The 11,299-nt window shown below is 34.7% G+C and overlaps 1 pseudogene across 1 annotated transcript; it reads left to right on the top strand.

Annotated features, from left to right (window-relative positions):
• Positions 1–6,526: 6,526 nt before the first annotated feature.
• LOC143624751 (isocitrate dehydrogenase [NADP]-like) lies at positions 6,527–10,686 on the top strand (annotated as a pseudogene). The gene is made up of 15 exons (XR_013152170.1): positions 6,527–6,641; positions 6,725–6,834; positions 6,972–7,009; positions 7,104–7,181; positions 7,258–7,311; positions 7,396–7,497; positions 7,596–7,687; positions 7,772–7,874; positions 7,966–8,039; positions 8,104–8,220; positions 9,164–9,198; positions 9,350–9,491; positions 9,953–10,075; positions 10,162–10,251; positions 10,458–10,686. The product of XR_013152170.1 is annotated as an isocitrate dehydrogenase [NADP]-like (transcript).
• The last annotated feature ends 613 nt before the right edge of the window (positions 10,687–11,299 follow it).

An 11,299-nucleotide genomic window follows, 5' to 3' on the forward strand; every position in this document is an offset into this window, starting at 1 on the left:
GCTTTAGTCTCATCAAATTTACCAAATTTTACTAGAGGATGAAGTCCCTGATAAACCATTTTAGCCCTTTTTATTGACTGCTTCATTAATCCAAAAGTATTCGGACTCATGGCCTTCAGAGCAAGCGTCTCTACAGATAGATTTAGCTCAAGATAATGAGAATCAAAGATCATCTATAGAAACCTCATATACATCATAAATATCTCCTTCTTCTTCCCCTTCAGGTTTCTTATCATCTCATCTAACACGAACTTTGAGTAGTTGTAATTCCAGTCCATGATTAAAGCAACCACAACCAACATCAAGGCAACAAATCCTTAAAAGTTCATATACCTTTTATGATTATCAATAAACATCTCAAATGATCAAAGATGATAATGATGAAGGCAAGAATGTTTTTGAGATTTAGAAGAGAGAGGGTTATATGCATATTTGATTTTGATGAATAATAATACACACAAATAATAATTGCCTTTTAAACTTCAAAGGACTGGATTTGGTATGAAAACTAATGGGCCAACAACCAAAAGATTCTCATTAAGGTCCGGGCCAGACCATATGGGCCGAAAACACAGTTTAAACCACCAAGCCCGATCCACGTTTGATAAATATGATTTCTTAATGCATTTGTTTCAACAAGGATAAACATGAGGAAAAATCAAAGAGGTAAAATAAGAAAAAATTAAAAATAAATAGGCATAAAACCAAAAAGAGAAATTAGTTTACCACCAGGATTTCAGTAGTTCTAACATATTGCGGGATCAAATTTCAGTTTTGTCATATGAGCAAACTTTTATGAAAAGATCCAAACATGGAATCATATTGACTTAGATGCTTTCACAACGAATCATTGTCAGCATTATTATGACATAGAGAACATATTAATAGCAGGTATTTAGATACTCAGTATGATTTTTATTGCATCAGTGATATGCATTAGGTTCAATTAGGTATAAAGCTTAGATGGACATCCGGTATGGACCTATGGTGCCTCTTATCTCTTCTCAAAGCGTATTTGGGTTTCTCGAGAACACCCCAATTTAACTCCAACCCCCTAGTGCTTAATTAAAAGGTTTTTGATTTTTTTACTACACAAACAAAAAAATTATGATTTAAGGTTAAACATTGGACTTAAATGCCGGCCGGACTTACAAGCCTTTCATTCAGAGTGTTTAGGACTTACTTGGATGGCCCACCCTTGTAGTTCTAGTTTGTCCCTTGAAGCTTAATAAAAAATTTAATATCAATATTATATACTACATTTTCAATGAAGAATTTTTTATGTATTTATTTATTTATTTTTATAAAGAACAAAATATTTTTGGTGATCAAGACACTAACGGGCTCGTGTATAGCTGGGTAATTGCTTTTCTGCCTATCATTCGGAGAAATATATCTAGAGACATGCATATATATCTTTAAAATAACTCTCCACGGTAAGTTTAGCAGATTTAGTTTATATCGCTTCGGACATTTACTCACCATTGAAAGCTACCATACATATCAATGACTATTCAAAAGCCTTTTTAGCCTAATAACTTCACACGTTAGGCACACAAAATCAATTTATCTATCATTTTCCAAAGGTTGGATCAAATTTTCATTTAAAAACATTTTGATCTTCTTATAAAGCTTGTAACTGAAAATCATATCACTTCACAGTTAAAAAAAGAACCAAAAGCCAAAAAAAATTTTATTTTATTTTTTATTTTTTTTATATAGCAGAGGTAGATTTCCTGTTAATATCATCACCTCCATAATTGCTGTCAGCAAAAGCATATAAATCAAAATCTGAGTTTTTGGGGATACCAAAGGCCTAGCTTCGGCTGCCCTTTCAGATATCTAAAAATACGTTTAACAACAGTTAAGTGAGAAAGTTTAGGATTAGCCTGGAAACACGCGCATTGACAGATTGCAAACATGATGTCGGGACGACTAGCAGTGTGATACATCAGGGATCCGATCATTGATCTATAGTACGCTTGATCTACGGATTTCTATCCAGGATCAGGTGAAAGAAGAGGTCTTTCCGCCATAGGAGTCGCCACACACTTAGAATCTTGAAAATCAAACTTTGCCAACATGTCCTCGACATATTTCCCTTGGTGTAGCAAAATTCCTGTCGAACTCTGAAGAACCTATAGCCCCAGAAATGTCGTCTCTCCCCTAACGAACTCATATCGAATCTTTTCTTCATTACCTCCTCAAATTCATAATATAAAACAGTACCGGTGGAACCAAAAATGATACCCTCCACATAAATCTGAACCGAGATCAGATCTTTCCCGGTAGTTTTAAGGAACATAGTCTGATCGATGGTCCCTCGCTTGTACCCATGTCCCAGCAGATGTGCCGCCAAAGTAGCATACCATGCCCGAGGAGCTTGATGAAGACCATAAAGAGCTTTGTCCGACTTGTAGACATGAGTAGGATTCTTTGAATCAGTAAAACCCGGTGGCTGGTCCACATATATCTTCTCCTTCTCCATAAAAAAAATGTCGTCTTGATATCCATCTGATAATCCGTGAAACCCATGTAGGAAGCATATGCCAAGAAATTCGAATGGCCTCAAGACGAGCCACTGGAGCATACACTTCGGTGTACTAAAAACCTTCAACCTGACGAAAACCACGAACCAGGAGCCGGGCTTTGTTTCGAACAATAACCCCAGTGTCATATTGCTTGTTGCGAAAGACCCATCTCGTATCTAATTCCTTTTTCCTGACGGGAAACTCAACCAATATCCAAACCTTGTGTTTCTCAAAATGATTCAACTCTTCATGCATATCATCCACTCAACTTGGTTCTTGTAATGCCATTTCAACGGACTTTCGTTCAATATGAGAAATAAAACTGGAAAATAAACAACTGTTGATGTGTCCTGTTTGACTTTTGGTTGAGACGCCAGTTTCAAGGGGACCAATGACACTTTTGATTGGATAATCCCGTTGAATTCTTATTGGAACAAAGTGATCAGGAACGGAACTGGTAGCTGCTAAATTTGTTGGATCTTCAAGAAGTTCAAAGAGAGGGTTCCTCCATCCAGCTGTCGAGGTATTGTGCGAGCACAACATGGTCCTTGCAGCTTCAATTAAGGTTATGTTCCTTCTCTCAGCTACACCATTTTTTTGTAGTGTACGAGCTGAGCCGTATTGTCTGAGCACTCCCTTTCCGACACAAAAGTGATTTAATGTTGAGTTTTTGAACTCTGTGTCGTTGTCACATCGAATCCCTTTAAGCTTCAAATTGAGTTGATTCTCCATTAGCACCACAAAACGCTTTTTCAGTTCTGCAGTTTCACTCTTATTTGACAAGAAAAACACCCAAGTAAAATGTGAGTATTTATCAGTAATAACCAAACAATAATAACTGCGAGAGAGACTGAATACATGAACAGGACCAAACAAATCCATATGAAACAATTGAAAAACTAAGGAGATGGTATTGACCAATTTTGGCTTGTGAGATTTACGATGATGTTTGCCTAAGGCACAAACATTTCTCAATTGTTACAAAATTTTTAACTGGCAAACCACGAACAATGTTGTTTCTAGCCAGACGGTTTAGTGTTTTAACATTTTCATGACCAAGACGACGATGCCAAAGCATGACATTATGTTCCGACACTTTTGAAAATAAACATGTGATTTCATCTGGAACATTTTTAATCATGTAGATCAAGTAAGCATTATCTTTTCTTTATGATCGAACAAGAACCCAATCTTAATATTATGCTTTAAATTCTCTGGTAAGTAAAACAACTAAACAACTTTGTATCGCTTTATGTGAATGTTTTCAATTGCTATAAACACCATGAATGTCGAGCTCCCGTTTTGGTGGGGTGTGACAGTTTACCCCACTAATGTTTGAATGCGTGCTTCAGCCATAGTATACATATTCATAATTATGTCTACATATATTTAGCAGGTACCCCAAAGTAATCGAGGTGATACATTGTCATATGCCCTTTCTCAATCAATAAACAGCATACGTAGATCTCGTCCCTATACTATTGTCGATCGATAATAATAGACAGCACGTCCACGTGTAGTCGAAGATGAACATAAAATATCGGTGGTTTAATAAAATATGTTTTGTTTGTTGAGACCACCCGTAGTGGTGGCTTTGCCACCTGCGTTATAGCTCAAAACGCTGGGGGTACACCGCCCCCCTGCGTTATGTTGATTTCAAATTTGCAAGCGTTGTATATACAACGCTGAGAATGACACCAAATCCAAAGTTGTCCGTTGCAAATTGACCGTTGGAAAATAAAAAAAAAAAAATTTATTTCCTATATATGAAACCATTTCATCCCCAATCAAACCTCATTAAATTTATAAAAATTCTCTTTCAACTCTATAAAAATTCCTTTACACCAAATTCACTATATATGGATCCTCCATCTATATATAAACAGTTTTTCGGGCCCGACCAACAAGCCGAGGACGTGGAGGAGGAACGGGCGGTTACGAGTGCGATTATGCTCGCTACACAGTATATGAGTTCCGTTACGGGTGCCATTAGCTCTCCACCCCCCGTTTCAACAAGATCATATATCGAACGAGATCGTGCCGAAGCCAACAACCGGTTGATGGCGGATTACTTCTGCGAAACGCCGAGATACAAGAACCCGAAGACCTTTAGGCGTCGTTTTCGGATGTCTAAAAACGAGGGCAGCAATGAAGACGATGATGAAGACAACGACGATGATGAAAACGACGATGAGGACGATGAGGACGACGAGGACGACGAAGAGGGCGAAGACGACGACGACAACGACGAATAGTTTTTTTTTTTATTTTCCTGTAATATTTATTTAATAAAATATTATTGTTATTTGATTATTCTTATTAAAAATTAAAAAAAAACGTAAAAGTGACTGGGCGCCACGTGGCGCATAACCCCTGGATGTGGAGAGTTATGACTACAGCCTGTTTTTGTACAAAACAATAACTTTGACTGGGCGCCACATAGCGCATAACCCCTGGTAGTGGAGCTTAATGACTACATATGGTCAGAGTGGAGCCCAGCAGCCAGCGTTATATAAAGTCTCCATGTCACCGTCTTCACTCACACCTGCTTCTTCTTACTCTGAATCCGACGTCGTTTTATCATAAAATCGAAATGGGCTTTGAGAAGATCAAAGTCGCGAATCCCATCGTATTCTACTTACTTACTTACTTTTGTATATATTATATATAGCCACTCAACTGCTCCATATTACCTACTAGATCTAGGTTTACAGATCCATTGATTGTTTCAAATGTATTTCTACCTTTAACGTCTCATCTGATTTATTCTGTTCTTTTTTCTTTTTAAATTACCCATCGCGTCGATATATTATCACTACCAACTGTATCTCATATATATATATATATACTACATTTGATCTACTTTATTTTTGCTTTGCTAAATTAGGTTTTATATATCAAGTTGTTTTTAAGTCTTACTTTTCGATCTATGTAATAATTAGGGGTGGGCAACAAACCACCGAAACAAAAACCAATTGTTTGTTTTTATGTTTTGTGAAAACCGAACTATCGGTTTGTTTTGGTTTTGCATGTAATAAAAGCCGAACCAAATCGAATTCCTAAATTTTTGTTTTTATATATTTTATATCAAGTAATTTTAAAGAATTTAATAAATATGTAAATCAAATATTTTTGGTCAAATGTATAATAGTCTATTATTTTACAATTAACAAAATTATTTATACCTAAATTCATTATTTTTTGTGGGCCTAAAATTTCCAAGCTCAAATGACAAAAACCGAAACCGAACCAACACCAAAATGACAACCGAAAAACCAAAACCGAAATAACCGAAACCAACCGGTTTCAAAAACTCCAAAAACCAAAGTTTTGGATTCGGTTCGGTTTTAGCTGAAAACCGTACCAAACCACACCACGACACCACGCGCACCCCTAATGATAATGTTGCTTTTAATTAAGGGTGTGCTTTAAATTTGGGCTAAAACCAAAGTAAATATCCGGTTCTTGTATTTTTAAACTATTCGGTTTCGGCTTTTCCCATTTGAGCTTTAAATTTTTTGGCCGAAAAAAAGTTGGCTTAAATTATTGAATTTAGGTATAAACCGTTTTGTAAATAAATAAATTAAAAACTAATTGATTATTATGCATTTTGGCAAAAATATTTGAGTTACATATTTGTTAAATTCTTCTAAATTACTTCAAATAAAAAATAGATATTGAAAATTTAGAAATTCGGTTCGGTTTTTTCGGTTCGGTTTTTACAAAAAAAAAAACCCAAGATTTCGGTTTTTTTTTTTTTGTAAAAACCGAACCGAATTCGGTTCGGATCGGATTGTTTTTACAAAAAATAAAACCCAAACCGTCTTTAGTTTAAATCTGCCTAATGTTTTTGTTTTGGCTGATTTGGTTGTGTCTGATTGCTTCTCATCATGAAGATTGCTTTAATGGTAAAAAAAGTATTGTTACGGTGAAAGAGTTCGTTAACGGCCTCGTTGTAACCTCAAATCAAATGTTTGTTGTTTGTATTTATTCACATTGTTTTGGTAGATATTTGTAATGATCAAGGTTTTATGAAGTGACCGACCTCTTATGGTTTTTGGTGCAGGGGACGAAATGACTCGTGTCTTTTGGGAATCAATTAAGAATAAGGTTGTAATACTAATTGTTTTGAGTAGGTTTATTATGTGATGGTCATTGCTAATGTTAATAGTTGTGATTATTATGTATTGCAGCTCATCTTTCCCTTCTTAGATCTGGACATAAAGTATTATGACCTTGGTCTTCTTAACCGTGACGCCACTGATGATAAAGTCACTGTAGAGAGTGCTGAAGCGACTCGAAAGTATTTATACTTGTTTGTATCATTAATTTTTCATGATTTGTTATTAGCACATATTTATTTTTTATTTCTTCTTTTTGTGGGCTTTTGGCTTTAGTTAATGTTGCTCAAACAAGCTGACATGTTCTATGCAACTTTAGGTACAATCTTGCAATTAAGTGTGCCACCATTACTCCTGGTATATTCAAATTTCAAATTATAAACCTGTATTGGAAATATAGCACCTTTTTATAATAAACAATGATTGTTTTTTTTTTTTTTTTAAATTATAGATGAGGCCCGTATGAAGGAGTTTACTTTAAAGAGCATGTGGAAGAGTCCAAATGGGACCATCAGGAACATTTTAAACGGTTAGTGCTATTACTCATTAAGAAAATGCTGCAATTATCATTTTAACTTCATGAACGTGTTAAGATATTACTGCAGGCACGGTTTTTAGGGAACCAATTCTCTGCGAAAACATCGCCAGGCTGATACCAGGTAACTAACTAGTTACCAGTGTGGGTTGTGTTTTTCTTTCTTAATTTTTTAAAGTTTTTGTTGTATGATGGTTTTTATTTGCAGGATGGACAAAGCCAATATGCATTGGAAGACATGCTTTTGGTGATCAGTACAAAGCTACTGATGCAGTGATTAAAGGACCAGGAAAACTGAAGATGGTATTTGGTATGGTTAATATCCTCATCTCTATGCTCTAAAATTTGATACTTGATTTGACTCGCTTGACCCATTTGAGATATTCACAACCCGAATCTTCTTTCCAGTTCCTGAAGGAAATGGTGAAAACACAGAATTGGAGGTTTATAACTTCACTGGTGCTGGAGGGGTAGCTTTGTCAATGTACAACACTGATGAGGTATGTTTTGCAACCAAAGTTTAACCTCTTTTTCTTTAATTTTTGAATAAAGAAAGACTAAAGTTTCTGTTGGTTCATGATTAGTCGATTACTGCTTTTGCTGAGGCCTCAATGAACCCGCCTACTTGAAAACGTGGCCGCTTTATCTAAGCACAAAGAATACCATTCTAAAGAAGTATGATGAGGTGTGAATATGTGAACATTTCATCATGAATATGTTACTTATATTGCTACAATTACATCATAAATAATGAATTTGTCTTTCTTTTAATGAAAAGGTTCAAGGATATCTTCCAAGAAGTTTATGAAAGTAACTGGAAATCAAAGTTTGAGGCTGCTGGGAACAAGATTTCAGGTTTCTGGATTGCTTTTATTATTCCTTTTTTTAATAATGCTTTTGTAATAACAAATTTACAGGTATGAACACCGTCTCATTGACGACATGGTTGCTTATGCTCTTAAGAGTGATGGAGGTTATGTATGGGCATGCAAAAACTATGATGGTGATGTGCAAAGTGATTTCTTAGCTCAAGGTGTGTGTTAATATATATATTTTTAAATACACTTATCGTTGGTACTTTCTAGGCTTGTAAATGATTTGAACGAACACTGACACATTATACTTGTGCTCGTTCGCTTAATTTTAACCGAACAAACGACCGGACACTGACAATTAAACAAACGTGGCTTTCTAGTTTGTGTTTGTTCGTTAACAGTATAAACGAACGGTTCACGAACGTAAATGAATGAATATAAGTGATCATGGATGAACAAATGTTAACTGAGTTATAACCAATTAATAGTAAATGTGAAGCGCTGGGTCTAAAAACTTATTAAAACTAGACCAAGTAGTAATGGACCTAAAATTTTAAATGAACATATTAACGGACTTAAAACAAACTTAAACTAAATGAACGTAAACGAACGTAACGGTGTTAAAACCAATTAAAAGTAAATGTGAACAAAAAGCGTTGGGCCTAAAAAGTTGTTAAAACTAGACTAAGTAGTAATGGGCCTAAAAAATTCAAATGAACATATTAACGAACTTAAACAAACGTAAAATATGAATGTACACGAACGAACATAAACATATTTGCATGAACATAATCGAGTTAAAACCAATCAAAAGTAACTATGAACAATAATGCGTTGGGCCTAAAAGGTTGCTAAAACTTGAGTAAGTTGTAATGGTCCTAAAAAATTTAGATGTAAATATCAATAAACTTAAACAACCGTAATCTAAATGAATGTAAGCGAACAAACATGGACGTTTTAAATGAACGAATGTTAATGAAAGAGGCATGTGCTCATGTGCGTTCGTTTAAGTAAATGAACAAAAAAATTTGTTCATGCTCATTCATTATTTAAATAATTAACCTTCTATAAGATTTACTTAACGTTCAGTTCGTTTATAGGACTTGACTACCTTCTATAAGATTAATGGTTTTATGAGTTGATTTAATTTTATATTTACAGGTTTTGGATCTCTTGGTTTGATGACATCAGTCTTGGTAATTTTCTTAAGTCATGTTTAGGTCATAATATTGATAATCAAACGTTCGTTTCAGTGTTAATTTATACAAATGAACCAAAATTTAAATTGTTTTAGCTTCATTGCATGTATATTTAATGGATTTTATTTTTCCCAAATATGTTGTTTAGGTGTGTCCTGATGGGAAGACTATTGAAGCTGAAGCAGCCCATGGGACCGTGACACGTCACTACAGGGTGCATCAAAAGGGTGGGAAACCAGCACAAACAGCATAGCCTCTATTTTTGCTTGGACCCGAGGCCTTGCTCACAGGTTTAGTACGCCCAATGGGCTTTTTTTTATAGCATTTAGGTTTTGTTTGGATGAAAAAAAAAAGTATTTTAATTGATATAAAGGTTAAAATGGGTCGGATTGGGTGTGTTGACCCGTTTTGATAGTTTTTCTTTTGGAATTTATTAAAGATTTAACTATTTAATATGTTCCTTTTGCTAATCTTTAGGTGAAAAACACATATTTCAACTTCTATAAACAGGCTAAATTTGGAGGTCAAAACGAGCGGGGTTGGTTGTGTTGATCTGCTAACAATTTTCCTTCTTATTCTTAGAATTTATAGAGTATTATGTACTATCTTTTTGAATACAACAATTTAGGAGAGGTTGTAAGCATCTAATACTTTTGACACATGCTTTGTAGTTGCTAATTAATTAAGTTCCTTTTATGCTTATATTATCATTATTTTTAGCAAAAGATAAATAAGTTTTAATAATGTGCAGAGCAAAGTTGGATGACAATGCAAAGCTTTTGGATTTCACTGAAAAACTAGAAGCAGCATGCATTGGTTGTGTTGAATCTGGCAAAATGATCAAGGATCTTGCACTTATCATCCATGGATCTAAGTAGGTCACATCTATATAATTATTATTTTTTTTTTGGTGCATATTGATCTATATTAAATCTCGTAACACTTGTTAAATGCTTCCAGGCTGAGTAGGGAGCATTATTTGAAAACCGAAGAGTTCATTGATGCTGTTGCCAATGAGCTCAAAGCAAGACTCCCCAGCAAATAATCATTGTATGTATCATGAATTATCATTTCTAAACGTACCATATATTGTTTGTATTGTCACGACTAGTGCCGTGCTTTTATTTATAAATGGGCAAAAGTGTTTGCGGGTCAACCGACACGTATGACCTGTACAAAACATGGGCTGGGGTTCAAGCACGCTTTAATATCTACAAGAAACCGATTTCATCTTTGTCAGATTACTTAAAATGCAGACGATTGCTGATTGGTTACATGGGGATGGGACTTAAGAGTGTTTCAAAGACCCTTGGTTCGGTTTGCTACAAAATTTGGGGACTATTTGCTGAACTAGTATCAGATTTACTAGTCCTTTAGTTTGCTTTTTTAATCTCGTATGTTGTTTTCTTCTATCATTTTCTGTCTCTTTTAATTGGTCTTATTATTACAAAGGAATTGCAGTTTTGAGCAACAGAGTTTAGAAAAGATGATCGGGCTGTCATGGACCTAATCTCTAATACCAAGCGACTTAGACATGGATTTTAATAAATCAAACTATGACTACCCGTCAGAGATTAATACTTCAGACTATTATTATTGACTGTTAATAAACCGATAATAGTCTAGTCACACTAGCTACTCGTAGTTGTTAATTTCGTTGTCAAGTGTAATCCAGTTTAATGAAAATAAAAATAACTTTGCAAATAGGTTACTCACTTTTGCTCCAAAAAAATTTAAAGTTAGATATAAACGGAGACACTTCTTTATTATGATGGGACAACATTGACAAATAAAATAAAGATAACATTGACAAACAAAATAAAGGTTAGAAAGTAAAAGTTACAAGTCACATTAACACCATGAATTATTATCGACTAATGACTAATGTATCCAGTTTTATTAATAACAAACCAGCCTACTATCAGTCTTATTATGCTTTGCTTATCTGCATTTTTATCATCCCGTTTGCGACAAAACAGTCAGTTAAGATATATCTTATAAACACTCTTAAAAAGATAACCAAAAGAAGCATTCATACACTATGAGATGTGAAGTTGGATGCAATCGACACCTTGTGTTAGCATTAAGCACAATACAA

The sequence above is a fragment of the Bidens hawaiensis genome, unplaced genomic scaffold (genome assembly GCF_021521415.1).
Source record: "Bidens hawaiensis isolate Kalapana, Puna unplaced genomic scaffold, B.hawaiensis_p1.1 tig00000416_1, whole genome shotgun sequence".
In the NCBI taxonomy this organism is placed as follows: Eukaryota; Viridiplantae; Streptophyta; class Magnoliopsida; order Asterales; family Asteraceae; genus Bidens; species Bidens hawaiensis.